Below are 24,601 nucleotides of genomic sequence, written 5' to 3'. Positions count from 1 at the left end.
AACTCTCTAGGAAGCTAGATTCAGGGTTAGAGTTTATACATACAAAAATGTCTATGTACTGTGTTTTGCAACTATCAGAGATGTGGGAATATGATTCAAAGGGACAATAGCCCTTGGTATAGGAAAGGATGGGCAATTGTGTGGAAAGGAGAAAGTTAAGTATACCAAAAACCAAACTCACTGCCATCGAGTCAATACTGATATATAGCGACTGCCTGTGGGTTTCTAAGACTGGAACTGTTGATGAATAGAAAGCCCAGTCTTGTGCTCACTTTGGCAGCACGTATACTAAAATTGGAATGATAGGAAAGCCCAGTCTTTCTCCTCAGAGCCGATGGCAGTTTTGTACTGCTGACCTTGCAGCTCGCAGCCCAATGAGTAATCACACCTTGAAGCTACCTTTCCTTTTTTTTTTTTTTCAAGAGTAAGGTACACAAGACATTTGACCCTGATCTTATGTCTTCAATAGTCCTTCTTGAGTCCCTCTCCAGACCTTATTTGTAGCTCAAATGGGTTGAGGTTGGTAGTTTTTTCAGCTCTCCTGTAGATAGGATGGCTACCCATTAAAAAACCAAGAGGTTGAGTGGCCTTCTGTCTAGGGGGAAGAAGAGGGAAGAAAATTGACACATGGAAGTCGTTTGCGTAATAGGCTAATGAACCACGTAAACATTAGCATCAGTGACTATGAGACCAAAAGAATTAGATGGTGGCTAACCATAACAACCAACTGCTCTGAAAAGAGGATCACATTAGAAAGCACTGGAAAGAGTGTGAGAAAAATGGAGAACAAAACTCAAAATCATAAAATAGGCTAGCTTACTGGTTGGCTAGAGATTGGTGGGACCCCCAAAACTGTGGCCCTTCCTCACTCCACAAGTCTAGAAATGAGCTCACTCCAAGGCTCGATTTTCAGCCAAAGAATAGATGGATCTTTAAGGGAAATAGTAGCACTCATGGTGCAAGTACAATTCAGAATAACCATTTGAGATAAAAAAGGACAGTATTTACCCAAGGGCAAAGTTCAAAAGGGTTAGGAAAAAAATGACACAGGGAGGAAGTGGGATAGTGATATTACATTGTCTGGATTGCAATCAATGACATGAAACAAAATGTTTGTGAATTGTTGAATAGAACACTGAACTGTTTTGTAAACCACCCAATTCACAATAAAAAGTTAAAAGCAGAATAAAACAAAACCCCAAGAGGGTAAGTTTGGGGACAGAAATCTATTTTTCAAAATAAGTGATATTTCTTGGAGAACCAACTCTAGAAGGCAACCAAAGGATAGGCCATGATGGAGAAGATACTTTTTAGTTAGATCAGGGTTTAAATCTTGACTGGCCCTTATAGCTTGACTGTAAGACCTTGAATAAGTCACTTCTTGAAATTTAAATTCTTTATCTGTAAAATAGTGATAGCATCATGCTATTGTCTTGTATAAAACATAAAATATCATTCCTTGGGTATGGCAGATACGCCATAGATTTTAATTTTTTGCTTATCCATCTTCCAAGAGCATTTTATTTTCAGTAGCACCCAGGCTTTATCAGTGTGACTCACTCTTTCCAAGCTTCAGTTTCCTTCCTTAAAACGTGGACATTTAACTGGTTCATTTCTGAGATGCTTCCCAGGTATAAGTTAAGATTATAGATGTTTACACTGTTGGAGAATACATAGACCTGTTCATTTAAAGAAAGATAATGTCATTTACCTTGGGATCACATCAGTCTGATAAGTAAGGGGAATCTTCTTGTAGCCAAACTCTTCTACCTGAAAGAATTTAGTCAATCGGAATCTGATCTCAGATTCTCTTTTGTTTTCTTTCTGACATTACACTGTATGTGAAAGTCTCTGAGACAGACATTGTGTGGGCACAGTCTTGATGTGATTCATGCTTTACATATATCTTTCTATTCTATCCAGGTCAAGAAGCAGCTGCTATTGAAAAGATACTGTGTTCAAGATAGCAATCAAAGGAACTGCCTGAAGTATTCATGCAAAGTTTATGTTGCTTAAATGGTAAGTGTGTCATGCAACGTAATCTGGCCACACTGATAGACTTGGGTGGTTTCTGAAGCTTCTGTACAATGCTAAATTCTTTACATGTTTTCTCATTTAACCAAATAGCCAGCCTAGTGAGGGCAAAATTCCTTTCATAAGTCTTTAAGAAGTAGATTTCATTACTATATTACTTAGTATATGCCAGGTATAGTCCTTTCTGACTGACAGTATTTTCCTTAATATTTACTCTTGTCCTATAAGGTAAGGGCTATTATTATCAACCATAAGAAAATGAGCTATGAAAGGTTAAATCATTTCTCCAAATTCACTCATGTAATACATGATAGAACTAGGTTTTAAAATCAAAGTTGTAAATGAACCTTTTGTAAAGCAAATTTAAAAAGCTTTGACAATTACCTCATTTTCCTTGGCTCTGTCTGGACTGTGCTTTTGGTCGTAAGTATTTTATTATTGTTGTTGACTAAGACAGTGGCAAGTACTAATGAAGTAGGAGAGAGAGAAGGGAGAACTTAAGCAGCAAGTGGTGGAGGAACCTAGTGGTGTGGTCTCCAGTGGTAGGTGGATAATAGAAAGGCTTTCTGAGAAAGTAAAGCAACTCAGAATGAGCTTCTCGTCACGAGCCCCACTGGGCATAAAAACGGAATCCTGTTGCATAGTAAAGGGCAGTACAGAGCTCTCGAAGAAGTGGCAAACTTTTGCCCTATTTTCATTGATTCAGGAGTGGAGTGCCAGCCCATATTCATTTATCTTTCTGGTGGCATTTTAGTCTCTTTTTATGGGGAAATCAAATCAATTTAAACATTTCATTGTGCTTTAGGAGAACATCTATATAGCATTTTTGTTTTCTAATCAACAGCTATACATTACAGTTTTGTGCAGCATTGGTTCCCAAGCCTGTGATGTGTCATCACTCTTCCCACTTCCTTCTTGGTCTCCTCCTTTTTTCTCTTTCTAACTTCCCTGCCCCTCTCTGTCTTCTCATCTGTTTTTGGAAAATGTTGGCCGTTTGGGTTCTCATACATGATTGTTGGAAGGAGCACATTCTTCACAGGTGGTATTGCTTGTTTCCTTGTCCTATTATTTGTCTGAAATATGGCCTCGGGAATGCCTTTAGTTTCAGGTTAGTAGATTGTCTCGGGTTCTTATAGTCTCTTTCAGATCAGTAAGTCTTGTCCTTTTTGCTGTTATTATTAATTTGAATTTTGTTCTTTATGTTTTACCTATCCAAAGTGGCATTTTCCATTGTGGTTTTGATCAGAATGAATACCGGACATTATCTAGTTCTTCTGGTCTCAGGTTGGAGGAAGCGGTAGTTTGGGTGGGCTGTTAGCTCTTTGAAGTACCCGAGTATAAGCCGACCCGAGTATAAGCCGAGGTACCTAATTAGTACCTGGGAAACCAGAAAAAATGAATGTCTCGAGTATAAGCCCTGGGTGGAAAATGCAGAAGCTATTGGTGATTTTCAAACATCAAAACAAATAAAAATAAAACTACTAAAAATTGAGACATCCGTAGGGTACTGTATTTAAATATTTATTTTAAATAAAAGACATAAATAAAAGGACAAGTCATTTAACATTAGTAAACCAGCACAGTAAGTGGAAAATAGGTTCAACAAAAACAATAAGGGATCAACAATGATACCTTAAGAGGACTGTTCCCTGAGCTAAATCAGCAACCAAGCTAAAATGTAAGGAGTTAAAATCCTTCAAAACTGGATTCCTCATCATCATCCGGATCCCAATGCAGAGCTTCAGCTGGTGTGAGGTCTTCATAGACGCTGTCTTCACTGAGATCGCCGTCATCACCATCACTGCTGTCATTTTCATACAGAGCGCAGTCTTCACTGCCATCCATAGCATTACTAATACTCCATTTCTGGAAGGCACGTCGCACCATGTCTTCTGGAATGTCTTCCCATGCATCTCAAACCCACTTTGCTACTAACTCTGTCAGGCTTCATGAGATTTCCTCCTTCTGTAGGTTGGGCTTGACCAGATGACATCCATTCATGCCACATCCTTCACACATGGTCTTTAAAAGGCTTATTCAAAGATACACGTTGTAGGACAGCTCTGATTGGTTAGATATGAGTAAACAAACATTCAAAGCCCTGCAGTATCAGCAGGGCTTTGAATGAACAGCAGAGAAATGGCAATCACCTGCGAGATAAGCAGGGGTGGGGGGTGGGGGGGCAGTGAGATGTTACACCTTGCTGAGGTACCACTGACCCGTGTATAAGCCGAACCCCAGTTTTTCAGCACATTTCGTGTGCTGAAAAATTGGCTTATACACGAGTATGTATCGTAATTGCTTCAACAATTATCCTTTTTTTCATTGTTCTCCTATGCTCCAGGTGGGAAGAGACCAATAACTTTCTTAGATGGCACTCCACTGTTTTTTGCCACATGACCTAGATAGATGCTCTCGGAGGTACTACCAATGTTTAAAAAATATATTTAGTGAAATTTTGGGGATAAAACTTGTTATCCAAACTCATTCATATAGAAGATCAGACTTACTGGGCTCACGGAAATTGTAGGAACCCTTGGGACTATCACTTAAGATACCCTTTAACCTAGGGCTGAAGACCACCTCAGGAATCAACTTTCAGCAAAACAATAGATTAGATTATGAAATAAACAATATCACCCATGAGTAATGTATTCCTTGAACAGTAGACTATATGAGACTAAAAGGTTGGCATCTATCCAAAAGCAAAGATGAGAAGGCAAGGAAAGGCAGGGAAACTAGATCAGCAGAAACAGAAAGAACAGAAAGGGAATCATGAGATGCTGACACAATGGGAACATTGTAGCTAATGCCACAGAATAATTTGTACAAACATTGCTAAAGGGGAACCTAATTCACCATATAAACTTACACTAAAAATATTCCTGTAAACTTTTAAAAAATATTGTCTTCAAGGATTAAATTCTAGGGGGCCCTGTGTGGCAGATTGGTTATGGTTTGGACTGCTAACTGCAAGGATTATATTCTAATGGGTAGAAGAGATAAAAATAAATGAATAGATATGAACAAATACCATATATACTGGAGTATAAGCTGACCTGAATATAAGCTGAGGCACCTAATTTTACCATAAAAAACGGCATTTAAAATGTGCTGAGAAACTTGGCTTATACACAAGTATATATGGTAACTAAATAAAAACTATCATACTGTAAGTAAGTTTTAAAGAGAAAAAATTAGGGTAAGGTAATAGAGAATGAAGGGAAGCAGGGTCCAGAATGTTGGAGGATTGTTACTTTAAAGAACGTGATCAAGGACCTTTCTGATAAGGTCATGATTTAAACCAAGATTTTATAGAAGTGATAAACCTGGCAGAGGAATCAGAACACCAAGTCCATTATTACTGAGTCAATTCTGACGGAGCAGTAGTAGGCACCAAACACATGAAGTATGTGCACGATTGAATAGATCCAAGCACTCGCATGGAGGCTAGTGTGGCTGGATGGGGAGGGATGAGGGAAAGAGCAAGAGGAGATAGAGGCAAAAAAAGTCATTGTACCCTGGTCATGCAGGGCTTCAAAGTTCAGGGAATGTATGTCCTTCTATGTCTGATACGAAATCACTTGTAAGTTTTGAGCAAAATGACCTGATCTGACTAATTTCTAATTTACGTTTTAGAAGCGGTACTTTGGTTGCCAGGTGAGAGTAAACTCTGGAGGGAGAAGAAATGTGGGCAATGGCAGAAGTGAAGAGACAGGTTAGGAAGCTGCAGCAACCAGTAGTCCAGGGGAATAAGGATCTTGCCTCACACTCATATGGTGGAGGATAGCCAGAAAACAATAGATTCTGAACATATTTGAAGATAGAGTCAAATTATAATTTCCCCAATACCTCTGTTTGCTTTATCTAAAGGTACCTATAGGTCAAGGGCCTTTTGACAGTGATACTGGATAAAATCCTAAAACTGGTTGGACGTACATTGATAGCACAGTGACTGTATTCACAAAGAGTAAATTATGCTTAGTGATAACAATATTTTTTAAAACTTTGCTATGATTTTATTTAAGCTGTAAAATCAGTACAAGTTTATTACAGAAGTATTAGAAAACAAAGATAAGCAGAAATGAAAAAAGTCACTATTCAGAGAAAACACTTTGATGTATGTTCATTCTTGATGGGTCAAGAGTATATTGCAAATGCAATGTGTTTTAAGTGCTAAAATGAGTATTTAACATTTTATCATGTGCTATGACGATAAAATTGGAGGCAGGCTTAGAACTAATAGAAAACTTGTATATCACTAGGTTCTAATATCCATTGCAATGGCTACACTGAAACTCAGCCAAAATTAATGCTGAAAGAATTAATTAAGAAAGTTAACTTGTTGTAATGGCAGTGAGGAAAAACTCAGCGAAGTTCTTTACCAGAAATGCCACAAAGTTTCAAATCTGCTAATAAATGCCCACCAGAGTATAACACCAACCCAGGGTAAGGCCCAACCCAAAGGTATTCAGCTCAAGCTCCTAGGGTCAGCAAACTCCACTCCCTGAATTAAGTGCCCAGGAGGCATTCTAATCCAATAAGCCTCAGCCAGTGGCACTCAACTTCACTTCCTTGGGTCAGCAAAATCCAACCTTTCCAACTAAGTGCCTAGAGGCATACTCTCAGCCAGCCAGTGCACAGAAGCACTCATCTTAACTTGCTCTATGGGTTGGGAATTCTGTCATTTTGTTTCATGCTAGCCTCTGGTTCTGCCACTGGTTTCTCTGATGGTGTTGCTGTCATCTGGATCCAGGAGATTAACTGTGCAGGGATCTTGAGTCCAGAACTCAAGAACTCTGCTCCTCGATCTTGCTGATAATGTGACCCCTTCTGCTTCTCAGAGGGCTCATTTTATACACAGCAGGATGCCATTCCAGGAAAGCCTGCTCATAGTTACTCGCTGGTGAATCCTATCAGAATCTCCCCCTGACTGTCTTACCCAGGGGTCCTCAAACTTTTTAAACAGGGGGCCAGTTCACTATCCCTCAGACCCATTGGAGGGCCGGACTATATATTAAAAAAAAAACTATGAACAAATTCCGATGCACACTGCACATATCTTATTTTGAAGTAAAAAACAAACAAGGAAAAAACACTTGGTGGGCCAGATAAATGTCCTCTGTGGGCCGCATGTGACCTGCGGGCTGTAGTATGAGGATGCCTGGTCTTCCCAGATCCATGGAGGGAAAGAGTGAGAGACTTTGACTAGAAAAAAATATATTAAATAATTCACTGCCCCTGCTCAGGTATTGTAATACTGATTAATTAGTTGATAATTAGCTAGATGTCATTTTTAGTGGCGTTCTTGGGGGACATGTTCTTGATTATATATTGCCTAGCAATTTGAACATCAATGTAGATCAGTGGTTCTCGACCCCTTTGGGGGTCGAACAACCCTTTCATAGGGGTCAGGGTTGGGGATCACCACAACATAAGGAACTGTATTAAGGGATTGCGGCATTAGGAAGGTTGAAACCACTGATATAGATAAAGATAAGCCCATCATATTTATAAATTTAGTGTTTTCAAGCTGGAAGGTGTGGAGAATATTTGGACCATGAATTGAAAATAGTAAATTGAGTTGCAAAACCAAATTAATAACTTACGTGAAATTATATACTTCTTAATATGGACCTAATACTGTTCTAAAGTCCTCGTTTATACTCAAAAACCTTAGTAGGTAAGCAAGATCATACTCCTGGTGAGTGGCAGAGTCAGAATTTGAATTTAGACTATGTCTCCAAATTCAGTAATGTTTAGCCACTGCACTATATTGCTTTCATAAGAACTAAGTATTAAGTCCTATATTTAGGTTTTTGAAAATAACTAGCTTTATTATTACTATTTTTATTTTTCCCCAGCAGCTTTATTGGCATATAATTCACATAACATATAATTCAATAGTTCAATCACATCAAGATAATTAGCTTTAATAGCTGTTTATTTTAAGAAAGAAAACCACGATGAACCTCCATACTGATAATGTGGATGCCAGGTTAGCTCCAAACTGGATCAGCTAGGTCATCTTTCCAACCCACCCTCACCCTTCAGGCTTAGTCCAGGCTTAGTCCATACTTTCTCTTACCATGACTATGAGGATGGCATTCTAATTTTTCCTGTCAGAATGGTCTTTCAAAAAACACAGTTCTAGTTGTGTCACTTGCTTAAATTCTTTTTTTCTAAAACGGTTGCACATTTGCTTCCCATCCCATACCAGCTTGCAGTATGTCATTGTGTGTTTGGAGGATCTGTGCCATAATTTTCTTTTTCTTAACCTTTCTAAATTTGTGTTAGGGGGTTACATTTAAGAGATTTCACATAAAAGTAGGCCATATTCTTCCCAGTTAGTCATAGCTCTTTTGACACTCAGGTCACTCATATAGATTGTTAATCAGGTATCTTTGGCATTTGAGTTTGCAACCTTTGATATCAGGCTAAGTGTCATTCCTAGTTCATAGTGCTCAGATCTAAAAACAAACCTAGTTTATGGTTAAACCAGTACAGAATATAATAAAACTCTTATTTTCCTTGTACATGGATCAAGAGGAAGTTGTACATGGGTCAAGAGGCAATTTTGTACATGGATCAAGAGGTAAAAAGTCCTTCAGTAAAATAATTGATTAGAAAAAAAGTAGTTGTGTAAACAGAAAAAAGTAATAAGCCACTTAATATGAATCAGGTACTATTTTAATGGTTTAAAAACAGGAAAGGCATGTGCTAGGGTTGTGTCCTCTTACCGTACCATACCAGTCTGAACGATGGGCGCACATCACCTGAGATGCTAGTTTAGATGCAGAGGAATGCAGCATTAGAATCAGGGGAAGGCTGATTAACAAGCAACCTGCAGCACGCAGACAACATGGCCTGTTGCTGAGTGTGCAGAATATTTGAGGCACTTGCTGATGAAGATAAAAGTTCACCCTTCAGTAGGGACTACAAGCCAATATACAGAAAACAAAAATCCTCACAGTTGGACCAATAGGTAACATCATGATAAATGTAGAAAACATTGAAGTTGTCAAGGATTTTGCTTTGCTTGGATCACTGCTCAGGGAAGCAGTAGTCAAGACATCCAAGGACGCATTGTATTGGGTAAATCTGCTGCACAAGACCTCTTCAAAGTATTGAAAATAAAGGAAGTTACTTTGAGAACTAAGGTGCACCTGACTTAAGCCATGTTATTTTTAGTCACCTCATATGTATATGAAAGTTGGACATTGAAGAAGTAAGACTGAAAAATAACTGATGCATTTGAATTATGGTGCTGGTGAAGAATATTGAAAGTGCCATGGATTACCAAAAGGATAAACAAATTTGTAAAGAAGTACAGTCAGAATGCTTCTTGGAAACATGAGAGACACCAGTCCCTGGGGAAGGGCATAATGTTTGGTCATTGAGGGGCAGCAAAATAGAGGGAGGTCCTTGACAAGATGGAGTGACACAGTAGCTGCAACAGTGGGCTCACATGTAAGAACAATTATGAGGATGGTGCAATATCTCGTGTTGTACACAGGCTCACTATGAGTTGGAACCAACTAGGTGCACCTAACATAATAACATAACATTATCTTCCTTTAAGGAGCCCTAGTGGTGCAGTGGTTAAGCACTTGGAATTGAAGAGGTCAGCAGCTTGAACTCAATAGTTCTTCAGGAGAAAGAGGAGACTGCTTCCGTAAAGACTACAGTCTTGAAAGTCCTAGCGAACAGTTCTACTCTGCCCTATAGGGTTAAATTAGAATAAACTCAACTGATGTTACCTCCCAAACATGTATAAGGTTCCTACCTTCCCTTAGTGCTATAGTTAGTGTCCAGAGTGTAACAATGAAGATAATTTAGCCCCTGCTGCCAGCCCAGTAGAGGAGGGCAAGTCTACAAACAGGTGTAGTGAGTGCTGTGATAAAAGTCTACCAAATTTAGAGAAGAGGTGCTTTTCTTCCGGGGGAAGGCAATTTTGATGTACCAAATGATATTTATCAGAAGCGAACAGGAGAACCTTAAAAGAAGGGAGTAGAAAAAGCGGAATTCCAAAACTATTATTTCTCAAATATTGTCAGCATTCTCTTTACTTGCTCCGAGGTTTCAACCCTATCCATCACTTCAACTTCATCAGTTACTTTGACCTTTCCTTTGCCTTAGGTCTGCCATGCTGTATTACTTAGAGTTCTCCAAATATGTCTTGGTTTCTTCGCACCTCACTCCCTATCTCAATGCCTTCCACGTAGGTAATAACTTGATACCTTTTATGTACCAGATATTTTTTAAGGTGTTTTGGATACCACAGTGGGAGGAGGAGGGAGGAGAAAGAGGAAAAAAAACTACCCAAAACTACGCATACACAAAAATCATGTCCCAGATTTGGTGGATCTTAACATTAGGACCAGGCAGACAGTAAGCAAATTCACAACTAATTAGGTAGTTAAATGTGCTTAGAAGCAATACAAGTAGGGTCTCAACTTAAAAGTTACTGGGTACTACAAATAGATAATTTGTTTGGCTGCTGACACAAAGGTTCAAGACAATCCAGAAATGCTTTGAAAGGAAGTCTTGGTGATTTGCTTCTAAGATATCAGCCATGGAAAATCTTATCACAGCCTACACAGGAGTTGTCATGAAGTGGAACAGACTCTATGGCAATTGGGTTATCTGACCTTAGAGCTACTCAAAGATGGGTTGAGTTGCCTTGAGAGGAAGTGAGATTTCTTGTTATTAGAAGTATTTAGACAGGAGGTAGATTACTACTTGAAAATTAAATTCTGCCATGAGTGGGAGTGTAGGTCAGATGATTTCTAAATCCTTTCTAACCTGGAGAATCACTATATGCTAATTGAGCTGCTAGGCCTGTGGTCCTTGAGGATATCTCAGATACATATATTTGAGACTCTTGGGAAAATATCACCCAAGCCCAGTAATTAAATGGGAACTTTAAGAAGTGATGAGCTGTGGATGGCTCTCTGCAATCACCTTACCTTTGTAGATGAAGGTCTTAGCTTAAGATTTTAAGATCTGAAACTAGAAATAGTCTGGAGGAAGTTATGTAACAATAGCTTTTCCATTTTCTTTCAAGTCAGTTGGTAAACTGTGGCCTGCATACCTGCTGCCTTTTTATGAAGTTAAGTTTAATTGGAATACAGTTTTGCCCATGCCTCCGTTACACGTTGTATGTCTGCTTCTCCATGGACTGTCAGAATCAAGTTGTTGGGACTGAGACCTAGGAATCTACAAAGCCTAAAATGTTTCCTATCAAACATTATATGTTTGCATGGATACTGTCATACTCTGAAGAACAGGTTTGTTGACTCCTGGTTTAGGTGGGAAGCAGAAGGCTTGACTGTTCCATTTCAGACCTCCCTGATCTGACAGGACAGGAAGAAGAACCAGCCTCAGAAATGTTGGATTAGGGCCACTTCACACAGGGTTTAAGAAACTTGTTAAAAGACAATTAATGCTATGTCTTCCTAGCATGCATTGGAGCAGAAAATGTCATTAAGGATGGGATTGGGAACCAGTGGAGAGGTCTGGGGGGCTGGCCCCAATCCTAAATACTAAGTGGACACCTGCCCCTCCCCCCAGAAGAATTTATTTCAAAAGACGGCATTGAATCTGCAACTCTGGGAGAGGGACGTATCTGACTGGAGCACACGGGAACAGATGAAGGGGGAGGAGGAGAGAGTGGAGCACATCCTGGCCTACCAGGCCTTGAGAACAATGATCCCAATTAGAGCAGCCAGTCCACAGAGAGGACCACATGGCCAGCCCCACTATGAGACATGACGCCCCTCACTGACCCATAGCCCTACAGGGGACAACACAGGAGACACAGTGTGGGAATTGCACCTGATCTCATCCTACCACACTGAGGTAAAACACTAAGACGGTACAACAGAACAGCAAGGGAATGGAGCGGCGAGGTCCCAAGGGAATGCGGCGAGGTCCCAAGGGAATGCGGCGAGGTCCCAAGGGAATGCGGAAGGTGGACTTTGGGGCCAGGGCGTGGTGCCCAACACTCATAAAGGCCAACAAATGATCCTTGAACTATAAGCTTTTCTTTCTTGTTTTTTTTTTTTTTTGTCATTGGTTTGTTGTTGTTTTGCTGAGGGCGGGGTGGGGGGAAAGAAAGTGGTGTTAACAAACCCAGGGACAAGGGAACAACAAGTGATCCAAATTGGTGGTGAAGAGGGTGTGGGAGGCCTGCTAGGGCATGATCAAGGGTAATGTAATCAAGAGGAATTGTTGAAACTCTGATGGGGTCTGAGCATGATAGTGGGACAGAGGAAAGAGCTGGGAGGCAAAGGGCATTTATAGAGGTCTAGGTAAAGATATGTACATATGCAAATATATTTATATATGAGGATGGGGAAATAGATCTATGTGCATATATTTATAGGTTTAGTATTAAGGACATTGGGCCTTCACTCAAGTACTCCCTCAATGCAAGAATACTTTCTTTTATTAAATTGGCATTCTATGATGCTCACCTTCCAACACAACTGCTGAAGACAAAGCAGGTGAATAAGCAAATATGGTGAAGAAAGCTGATGGTGCCCGGCTATCAAAAGATATAGCGTCTGGGGTCTTAAAGGCTTGAAGGTAAACAAGCAGCCATCTAGCTCAGAAGCAACAAAGCCCACATGGAAGAAGCACACCAGCCTGTGTGATCATGAGGAGTTGAAGGGATCAGGGATCAGGCATCATCAGAACAAAATATCATATCATTGTGTGCGCACCTCCATGATACGACTGCTGAAGACAAATGGGTGCATAAATAAATGTGGCGAGGAAAGCTGATGGTGCCCGGCTCTCAAAAGATATAGCATCTGGGGTCTTAAAGGCTTGAAGGTGAACAAGCGGCCATCTAGCTCAGAAGCGACAAAGCCCACATGGAAGAAGCACACCAGCCTGTGCGATCACGAGATGTCGAAGGGATCAAAATCTTACCATAGTAGGTTACTGGTGATCCCCTTGCAGATGAGTCTAGGGGAGACGACGAACCAGTCAAGGTGCGATGTAGCAATGATTAAAAATACAGCTTTCCTCTAGTTCTAAATGCTTCTACCCCCTCCTCCCCCCACTATCATGATCCAAATTCTACCTTGCAAGTCTGGCTAGACCAGAGGAAGTACACTGGTATAGGTAGGAACTGGAAACAGGGAATCCAGGGTGGATGATCCCTTAAGGACCAGTGGTGTAAGTGGCGATACTGGTAGTGTAGAGGGAGAGTGGGTTGGAAAACGGGAACTGATTACAAGGATCTACATGTGACTTCCTCCCTGGGGGACGGACAACAGAAAAGTGGGTGAAGGGAGACGTCAGACAGGGCAAGATATGACAAAATAAAAATGTATAAATCATGAAGGGTTTATGAGGAAAGGGGGAGCGGGGAGGGAGGCGGAAAAATAATGACCTGATGCCAGGGGCTTAAGTGGAGAGCAAATGTTTTGAGAATGATGAGGGTAATGAATGTAAAATGTGCTTTACACAATGCATGTATGTATAGATTGTGATAAGAGTTGTATGAGCCCCTAATAAAAAGATTTTAAAAAAATAAGGATGGGACTCTCCTCTCTATATTTTCCCAGGAGTGATATAAGCAAATTCCCTGGTGGTGCTATGGATTAGATATTGGGCTGCTAACTACAAAATCAGTAGTGTAAACCCACCAGTTATTCAAGGAAAGATGCGATTGTCTCTCATAAAAATTTAGTCTTAAAACTCCTGTGTATAGTGTTGCTGAGTTGAAATCAACTTGATGATAGTCAGTTTTTCTTCCCTTATTTGAAATTCCAGTGTGTTGTATATGCTGTTTCTGCCTACTGAAATTGAGGGGTGACTTGCTAATAAAAGATTAAGGACTGTAGCATTCATTATGGATTTAACAATCCAATGTAAAGAAAACAAAATTCCTTTTGCTGGACCAGTATACATCATGATACAGATGGAGAAAACTGAAGTCTTGAAGGATTTCATTTGGCTTGGATCCACAATTAATGCTCAAGGAAGCAGCAGTCAAGAAATCACTGGGCATTGGGCAAACCTGCTGCCCAGGACTTCTTTAAAATGCTGGAGATCAAGGATGCTCTTGCTAGCATCTTGCAAATGCTGGACACCTCATTGGATGTTCCATAAATATTAAGTAAATTAGTGAATTTGGCCTAGATAAGCATGCTTAAGGCACTGGGGGGAAAAAACTTAAACAAACAAGCAAAACCGTCACTGCCATACGTCGATTCCAACTCACAGTGACCCTATTGAACTGAGTACAACTGCCCCTGTGAGTTTCCTTTACAGCAGGGGGCCTCAAACTATGGCCCGAGGACATTTATCCGGCCCACCAGGTGTTTTTGCCCCATTTTGTTTTTAACTTCAAAATAAGATATGTGCAGTGTGCATAGGAATTTGTTCGTAGTTTTTTTTTTTTTAACTATAGTCTGGCCCTCCAACGGGTCTGAGACAGTGAACTGGCCCCTTGTTTAAAAAGTTTGAGGACCCCTGCTTTACAGGAATAGAAAGCCTCATCTGGGCATGGGAAAGAGAGGAATTAATCTTGCTCCTTTCTGTATGGTGTTGGGAGTAGCAAAACATTCCTTTGGCCCATGTTCCGGGCCAAAGGGTCAAAGATAAGTGATATCCTAATTCCTTTTTCTATCCATTCCCATTTCTGTGTGTGTGTATGTGTGTGTTTTAATGAGTAGAAGGTAAAAGGGATGATCTTAGCTAAGTTGCTAAACCAGTTGCTAAGGGGATTCTGCCTCATTAAATTTACCTTATGTATGTATAGAGCTTTTCAACAGGGTTTTGCGATTTATTGCATAGTGTTGCTGTCAGACAGATTGGGTTGGTACTCATATTTTTTCAGGTGAGAGAATTGAGGCATAGAGAAAATCAATGATTTGGCTAAACAGTTTAGTATTCTGAAAAGAATATAAGCTTTTGGATTAGACTCTGGCTCATCATGTGGACATCCCTTTTACTAGCTGTGTGACGTTGGATCAGTTGAAGGCTTTCCCACCCCATAAGGTTCTTGTGAAGGTTGAGTAGAATAGCAGTAAAAACTTTAGTATGATTTATGTGCAATGAATTCTGCTAAACAAAAAGTACCTAAGGACTGCCATATTGTCTTTTTATGGATGAGAAAAGAGCTAAATTGTTCAAGGACATTTATAGTGAATAGTGGATGCTAGGATTCTTACAGAACACATGTACTTAATGCAGTGCCTAAAGCATAGTAGTGCTCCATTTCTGGTTGCATTTAATTTGTTCCCTTTAATACCCTGTTGCCTTTATTGGTCTGCAGATGGAGTAGTGTTCACAAGCTCTCCCTTTATAAAAATGCTTCCAATGGTAAGGAGGCGATTTTTCACAATGGGAAGAACCCAAGAGACTGAAGTCCTTGGATTTGCTAAATTGCTGGAAAAGTTAGACTGTATATTTATTTATAGGCTTGGGCCAGATAGCTTTTATTATTTATTTATTTTCACATAACTGGTTTTATTTTAAATGAACGCAGTAGGACTTTCTTCTGAGCAGTCATATGGGGGAAGCTCAAAATTTGATAGGTTGAAATGAGAATTGTTATGATTGATGAAGGGGGAGAAGGATCCTGGGGCTCAGCCTGCTTAAACCTTTTCTCCTGTTTTGTTTTCCTCTGGATGTTCCCTGAGGGGATTTGCTGAACCGGCTTTCAACACTGGTCCACTACCTGATCTTTCAGCTACCCTTTGACCCTGAAATTCCATTCTAAGGAGTGGAAGAAGAGTCACATTTTCTGCTTCTCTAACACTTGATCCAGTAACAAGAACCTCCAGAGCCGGCCATATATCATCAGCATTTAGGGACTATTTCAAGAACAGAATTGTCACATTGACCCATAATGACGGGAGACCTGGTGAACAGTGGGATGACACTGAGAACATCATAAACGAAGAGAGCAAACAGTCCTTAAAAAGACAGGAACGAAAGAAAAGATCAAAGTAGATGTCAGAAGAGAGTGAAACTTGCTCTTATTCATAAAGTAGGTAAGAGAAATGGAAGAAAGGATGAAGTAAAAAAGCTGAACAGAAATTTCAAAGGCAGTTCAAAAAACCAAAGCCAAAATATTATAATATGTGCAAAGACCTAGAATTAGGAAACCAAAAAGGAAGAAAACACTGAGCACATCTTAAACGGAAAGAACTAAAAACCTTTAAGCCTAGAGTTTCAGTATTGAAAGATTCTACGTGCAAAATATTGAATGAAGCAGCCAAAGAAGATGGAAAAATACGCAGTCACTGTACGGAAAAGAACTGACATTCAACCATCTTAAGAGGCAGCATAAGACAGGAACCAGTGGCCCTGAAGGAAGAAGTCCAAGCTGCACAACAATCTGATAAAAGTGTTGGAAGCATTCACTCATCCATGCTAGGAATTTTGGAAAATTAGTTGGCCAGCTGACTGGAATAGACTCATATTTATACCTTAATATCACATGCCATTAAATTTTTGCGGGAGGTTATCCAACAAGAGTTGCAGCAGTCTATTGACAGGAGCTGCCAGAGGTATAGGTTAGATTCAGAAGAGGATGTGGAACAGACATAATGCTTGGTAAAATTAGAGGGGCACTAAGCAGAGAAAGGTTCTCAACAAGATGTATTGACACAATGGGTTCAAACATAACTATTGTGAACATGGTGCAGGATCAGGCAGTGTTTCCTTCTGCTGTACAGAGTTGCTATGAATTGGGACTGACTTTGTGGCACCTAACAAATACAACAACAGAGTTAACAGTTGTATAGTCTCATTTCCCTGGTATAGACCTGGCTAGCCAGTAGGAATATTGTCCATCTTACAGGAGAGAAGCATCATGATTGAGACCTTGCAAATAGTTTGAGATTGAGGTGGATTTATCTAGAGGATGACTGTAGGATTTGATAATCTGTGCTGTGTCTACTTTGCCAATGGTTTTTCTCTTTTGTAATCTATAAGTAAGTTAGGCTACAGACATAATTAAAATAAATATTTTCTCTTAGGAGTCTGTGCCAAAGGGCTAAACAGTCATTTAATAATTAGGATGCTCATTCAGCCATGTGCTCATCAAATTTTAAGTATCTATTACATACTAGTCTCCCTGTAGGGTGCCCTGTTGGTGTAGCAGTTATGTGTTGGGCTGCAATCTGAATGGTCAGCAATTGGAAACCACTAGCAACTCTGAGGGAGACAGACTGGGCTTTCTACTTCCAGTTAGTTTTCCGAAACCCAGCAAGGGTGGCTTAATCCTCACCTGTAGGGTCACTGTGAGTTGCAGTCAACTCAGTGGCAATGAGTTTAGTTTTAGGCCTCTCCCTGTAAGGTTTCTTGGATGGCACAAAAGATTTGCTACTAACCAAAGGGTTGATGATTTGTACATATCCAAGGGGACTGAGAAGAAAGGTCTGACAAACCGCTTTCATAAAGATTATAGCCCAAAACCCTATGGAGCAGAACATGGGAGGTGTTCAGGAGCTGGAGTTAGGGGCAGTGGGTTTAAATTCATTAGGACACTGAGAAATCAGTGGTGAAAAGGAACTGGAGTTGGGGAGACATAATGAGTACGTAAAACTTCAGTATTGCTGGGATGGGATAAAGCAAGAAAGAGAAGCTCCTTGGATCTGAATGCCTCCTGGAGGAAGAGGTCTTTTGAGATGGAGATGAAGGCATTACTAATCAGGCTATAGAAGACTTGAGGTAGGAGAGAAAGCAATATGTGTAGCTGATGATTGGTTTGAAAATCGCTGACGAGGTAGGAGGCCCATATCATGATGGACTGTCTACTGTGCTCGGGAGATTTGATTTTATCCTGAGAGCAAAAAGGTGTCTTTAAAGAATTTTAAGTACAGTAGTGATTTGTGATACGTGCTTTCTGTATTTCCAGTAAGTGTAGGCTGCATATTTATTAGGGTTGGCTTTTTTATTCTCTGTCCTCTACTGGCTGGTTCATATCACCCAGACTCCCAAACTGTATAAATAAAACTGGTTTGAAAGCTAAATGAATTTTAAATGCAGGGTAATTCCTGGACTGTAATTTAGGATTCTGACCATTATTGAATTCAACATTTCCCTTTTTGGAAAGGGAATTGCTTATGGACTAGTATTGTACTACGGACTGGTATAAGATTTGGGGAGCCCTGGTGGCATGTGTTTTCTATGCATTGGGTTGTTAACTGCAAAGTCAACAGTTTGAAATCTCCAGTCACTCCAAGGGAGAAAGATAGGGCTTTCTTTTCCTGTACTGAGTTAGTCTTAGAAATTCACAGGAGGCAATTCTACCCTGTTCTGTAGGCTTGCTGTGAGTTGGCATAGACTCTGATGGCAGTCAGTAAGTAAGATTTGTTGAGAGGAATGTTAATTTGAGGGTAAACTGAGTTTTCAAAGTAGGTTTAGGATAACACACTTAATGTATCAAAGTTCACCAGTTCAAAAAATACAATGTAATGGGTTTTAGTAAATTCATGAAGATAAACCATTTTATTTTTTATTTAACAATAATTCCATTTATTCATCTTAACCTACTAAAATTTTATGAAGACCCAGAGCAGTAAAACTTGACCTCCACAATCTACTGATCTAGGAGGTCTGAAAGATAAGAATTGTGTAAACTTTCCACATACCTGCATTACAAAGTGCCCCTACCTCCTCACTCCCCCCTCCCTCATGAATCCTTGATAATTTATAAATTATTTTGTCATATCTTACACTGTCCGACGTCTCCCTTCACCCACTTTTCTGTTGTCTGTCCCCCAGGGAGGAGGTTATATGTAGATCTCTATAATCGGTTCCCCCTTTCAACCCCACCCTCCCTCCACCCTCCTGATAACGCCACTCTCAGCACTAGTTCTGAGGGGTTCATCTGTCCTGGATTCCGTGTTACCAGTTCCTATCTGTATCAGTGTACATTCTCTGCTCTAGCCAGATTTTTAAGGTAGCATTGGGATCATGATCATGGGGGTGGGGGGGGGGAGGAGGAAGCATTTAGGAACTAGAGGAAAGTTGTATATTTCAATGTTGCTACACTGTACCCCTGACTGGCTTGTCTCCTCCCCACAACCCTTCCATAAGGGACTGTCCATTTGCCTACAGATGGGCTTTGGGTCTCCACTCCGCACTCCCCCTCATTCATAATGATAAGATTATTTGTTCTTTGAAGCCTGACACCTCATCCCTTTGACACCTCGTGATCACACAGGCTGGTGTGTTTCTTCCATGTGGGCTTTGTTGCTTCTGAGCTAGATGGCCGCTTGTTTACCGTCAAGCCTTTAAGACCCCAGACACTGTATCTTTTTATAGCCGGGCTCCATCAGCTTTCTTCACCTCATTTGCTTATGCACCCACTTTGTCTTCAGTGATTGTGTTGGGAAAATGAGCATCATGGAATGCCAAGTTATTACAACAAAGTATTCTTGCATTGAGGGAGTACTTGAGAGGAGGACCAATGTCCATTTGCTACCTTAATACTAAACCTATAAATATATGCACATAAATCGATTTCCCCATCCTCATATTTAAATATATTTCCATATGTACATGCCTTTATTTAGACCTCTATAAATGCCCTTTGCCTCCTATCTCTTTCCTCTATTTCCTTTTACTGTCCTCTTGTCTCACTGTCATGCTCAGCCTTCATTTGGGTTTCCGTTATTCCTCTTGGTTTCATTACCCTTGTTCACGCTCTACCAGGCCTCCTACACCCTCCTCCCCACCGATTTGGATCATTTGTTGTTCCCTTTCCCTGGGTTTGTTAACACCACTTCCTTTCCCCACACCTCCCCCTCTCCCATGTTCCCCCCGGAACTGTTGGTCCCGTTGTTTTCCTCCAGATTGTTCATCCAGACTATCTTATTTAGGCAGACCACAGAGATAATAACATGCACAAAAACAAGACAGAGTAAAACCAAGCAACAAAAGAAAACAAAACAAGAAGCCAATGACAAAACAAAAAAAATACAGAACACAACAACAACAAAAAAGAAAAACTTGTTAGTTCAAGGACTGTTTGTTGGCCTTTAGGAGTCTTTTCCGGTCGAGTCTGATTGGGTGCCAAGCCCTGGCCCCAAAGTCTATTTTTCGTATTCCCTGGGGACTTCATTGCTCTATTCCCCTTGCTGTTCTGTTCCCTGCCCTTAGTGTTTTGCCTCGGTGTGGTGGAATCAGATCGGGCGCAATTCCCACACTGTGTCTCCAGTATTGTCCCCTGTGGGGCTATGGGTCAGTGAGGGATGTCATGTCTCATTGTGGGGCTGGCCATATGCTCTTCTCTGTGGGTTGGCTGCTTTGAGCTGGAATATTGTCAAGGCTTGGTGGGCCAGGATGTGCTCCACTCTCTCTTCCTCCTCCTTCATTTGCTTCCATGTGCTCTGATCATACATGTCCCTCTGTGAGTTGCAGCTTCAGTGCTGCCTCTGAAATAAATTCTTCTGTGGGGATGGGCAGCTGTCCACGCAGTTGGGATTGGGGCCAGCCCCTCAGACTTCTCCACTGGTTCCCTACTCCTTGTCAGCATATTGCATTCACATCTTGGAGCACCAGGTTGAAGTCTGGTCTATTCATGTAAAATTGATGTACAACTATACTTCGTTGAGTCAGTCTCCTTCCCCAAAGTGTTTATGGTGCCAGCAGGCAAAAGGCTGAGAACAAGAGAAGAGGGGCTGTGGTAGAAAAAGTGGATGGGAATAAGGCGGCTATAGGCTACTTTCATAAAACCGTATAAATGCAGGGGTTTTGTTCCCTCCTCCCTCCACTCCATGTCAAGAGTGAGAAAGTATATAGCTTGGGAAAGGGAGACAGGGAGGTGGAAAGCACATATGAGGACCGAGAAAGATGTATCCAGAGAAGCAGTGATGACTAGGGAGAAATACTCAGGGAAAGGGCAAGATCCTAGATGCTGAGGGATTTGGCCTACTTTCCAGAACTTCCCAGACCTGGTTGTTTTAGGAGATGGGCACGAGCTCCATCTGGTGGCTCCAGGCTTGTATTGCAACCAGTGGAAGGGCTCCTGGGGTTGGAGAGACTGCTTCTGGCAGGCTTTCAAGTCTTCACTTCCAGTTATTTCTATTTCTGCAGGCTTTCTCAGGGGATCAGTGTTGGAGCCAGTCCTTCCTCTCAAACGGCTTTACCCTTATGTCTCGACTGTTTTACTTCCTCCTCTCTCCCTTTTGAATGTTGTCTTAGTGTACTGTTTCTCCCAGTAACCCTATTACTGCTATAATAAGGGGCCTATCTGCCCCTTGCTTCTCAGTGTCTTTTCACCTCCAGTTTAATGCTACACATTCTAACACCACTCTGCCTGTTACTTTGTGGCATTTCTTTATTGTACACGCTGATTCGTGTAACATCTTTCCTTCTTGTTTATGTCTTTTCTCCAGTGAGTTTTTATCTGGGGAGGTCATGACTGGGAGGAAGGAGACTTCCTGGCTGTAGGAGATGAAAGGCAGATAGATACCCGATAGCTGCACATATAAAAACACATGAATTACATAACAAATTTATGCACTTTACTATAAATATTGAATATATCATGGACTGTCAGAAGAACAAATAAACCTGTTTGAAAAAATTCAGCCAGAGGATGAACCCTTAGAAGGGAGGATGGAGACACTCCATCTCGCGTGCTTTAGGCACGTTTTCCGGCAGGCCAGTCCCTGGAGAAGGACATCGTAATTGGAAAAGTAGCGTGGGCTAAAAGAAGATCTTCCATGAGATGAACTGACAGACCTTTGACTTTCCCCTTTGTTCCATTTGTCTTAGCTACTCCACGATTCAGAGCAAGTTTCAGAGTCTCATCTTTCATGATGATGTCTTGGTGTCATCCCATGACTCGTTAGGTTTTGTGTCATTGGGATTCAGTGTTGCATACCTGCCCTTCAGATGTTATCTAAATTCAGGTGGGATAGACCCAAGGTTGTATTTGGGCTCTTGTGGACTTGTTTTCATTTTCTTCCGCTTTATGCAGAGCTTACTCATGAGCAATTGGCAGTCTGTACCACAGCTAGATCCTGGCTGTGTTTTTAGCTGTTAATATCCATTGTCTCTTCCTACACATGTAGTCAGTTTGATACTTGTGTATTCCATCTGGAGAAGTGTATCTATGTAGTTTCTGTTTGTTTTGTTGGAAAAGATATTTGCTGTGAACAAGTCATTGGTCTTGCAAAATTCTAACATGTGATCTATATTTGTTTTTCTTTTTTTTTTTTTTTGGTCTACATTTCTATCACCAAGTGCACATTTTTCAAATACTGTTCCTAACTCTAATTCCAACTTTTGCATTCAAGTCACCAATAGTTAGTAATTAATCTTGATTGCATATTTGATCAGTTTCAGAATGGAGACCTTAGTACAATTCTTCCATTTTTTCATCACAAGTTCTAGTGGTTGGTGCATAAATTTGAATAATTGTATTGATTGAATATTCTTGAATGCAGATATAATCTAATCACAGACAGCATTATACTTTAAGATAGATTAATCTTGAAATGTCCTTTATGACAATGAATACATCATTCCTCTTAATTATGTCATTCCCAGCATAGTAAACCATATTATTGTGCTTTCTCCCTTTCTCTCTTTTTTAAATTAATCATTTTATTGGGGGACTCTTATAGATATTATCCATAATTCAGTTCTATCAAGCACATTTGTACATATGTTGCCATCATCATTTCCAAAACATTTTCTTTTGACTTTCGCCCTTGGTATCAGCTCCTTTTTTTATTCCCCTCCCTCCACCAGCCTCTCACCCTTGTAATCCTTGATCAAATTCTGTATTATTATTATTTCATATCTTCTACCATCTGTTGTCTCCTTTCACCCACATTTCTATTATTTGTTCCCTGGGGAACCATATTATTTTCTGATTCAAAATGGCCAATATCAGTTCATTTCAATTCACTAACACATAGGGGTATCAATCTTTATGCATTTAACTTCATTTTGACGACTTCCAATTTTTCTGGATTCATACTTTTGCATTTTAAGTTCTAACTTACTGGTACATTTTTGTAGCTGTATCTTCTCATTTTGAGTTGTGTCTCATTAGCGAATGAAGGTCCCAAAGGTTTTATTCTCACTTCATTTTAGGCCACCCTACTTTTACAAGGCAGCGCTTCCTCAGTCATATTCTGAATACGTTCTGAACTAAGGGGCTCATCTTCTGGCACAATATTTGGCAATGTTCTGCATGTATTAATTAGACCTTCAGTATATGACAGTGATTTGATGTTATCCATAGAGTTTTCAACAACGAAGTGAACATCTATTTTCCTTTTTTGTAATGTGTTCTTAGTCTGGAGCTCTGATGAAACCTGTTCACTTTGGGTCACCCTGCTGGTATTTCAAACACCAGTGATATTGCTTTCAGCATTACAGCAACACACAAGCCACACCAGTACAACAAAATGATAGACAAGTCTATGGGAGGAAGGGGAGTAGATAGGATGACCTACAAACAAAAGGCGGATTGCTACAAGTACTCTATTCTAGTGTTTTGGGTAGGAGCAGGAAAACCAAATAGAAGGCTATTAAAGCAATTGAGGCAAAAGAAAGGTGTGGCCTAGACTACCTCTAGAAGGTAGAAACATAAGATAAGCTCTTGGCATCCCCTCACAGAAGGGTCACAAGGAAGGAACCAGTCAGCCAGGGTGCAGTATAGCACCAATGAAAGACACAGCATGTCTCTAGTTCTTTAATGCTTCCTCCCCTACCACTATTTTGACCCAAGTTCTATCTTACAAATCCAGCTAGACTGTAGCATGTACATTGGTACAGATAAGAGCTATTGACACACAGAATCCAGCACAGATAAACCCCTCAGTAACAGTAATGGGAGTAGCGATACCATGAGGGTAGGAGGGAAGGTGGGGGGAGAAGGGTGGGGACGGACAAAGAACAGAAATGTGGGTGAAGGGAGGCAGTGGATGATGTAAAATATGAAAATAACAATTATTTATCAAGGGTTCACAAAGTGGAAGGGTAGGGGGAAAGAGGAGCTAATACCAAGGGCTCAAGTAGAAAGAAAATGCTTTGAAAATGATGGCAACATATGCACAGATATGATTGGTACAAATGATGCATGGATTGTTAAGAGCTGTAAGAGGCCCCAATACAATTATTAAAAAGAAAAAAAAAGATTTGCTCTTAGATTACATCTGAGGTATAAGAGAAAGAAAGGTAAGGATGACTCCAATTTTTGGCCTTTATTTGTGGAAAGATGGAATTAGCAATTAAATGGGTTGGCTGCAGGTGGAGCATGCTTGAGAAGGAAAACCAGGAGTTTAGTTTGAGACATACTATATATTAAATTATTAATTAATTTATTGACAATTATTAGTCACCCAGTGGCTGCTGAGTAGATGAATCTAAAGTTCAAGAGAGAGACATGGGCTGAAGGTATAAATCTGTGAGTCCGCAGGGAAAAAAAAGCCATGATTTGGATGAGATGCCCAGGAACTGAGTGAATATATGAAAACAAGAGGTCAGGGGTCTGAGTTTCAAGGCAGCCAGTACGGGGGGGGGGGGGGGGAGGAGAGAGAGAGAGAGAGAGAACTCAACAAAGGAGACAAAG

General features: G+C 40.5%; 1 protein-coding gene across 1 annotated transcript in view; it reads left to right on the top strand.

Moving 5' to 3' along the window:
* LUZP1 (leucine zipper protein 1) overlaps nucleotides 1-24,601 on the top strand; it is a 130,211-nt gene that overhangs the window by 82,549 nt on the left and 23,061 nt on the right. Inside the window, exon 2 of the mRNA XM_075552122.1 lies at nucleotides 1,924-2,019. The gene's annotated coding sequence lies outside the window, so the exon portion shown is untranslated. The remainder of the gene's footprint in view (nucleotides 1-1,923; nucleotides 2,020-24,601) is intronic.

Source organism: Tenrec ecaudatus, chromosome 1, assembly GCF_050624435.1.
Source record: "Tenrec ecaudatus isolate mTenEca1 chromosome 1, mTenEca1.hap1, whole genome shotgun sequence".
Classification (NCBI taxonomy): domain Eukaryota; kingdom Metazoa; phylum Chordata; class Mammalia; order Afrosoricida; family Tenrecidae; genus Tenrec; species Tenrec ecaudatus.
The sequence above is the reverse complement of the archived record's forward strand: the minus strand, read 5'-3'. Positions and strand labels throughout refer to the sequence as shown.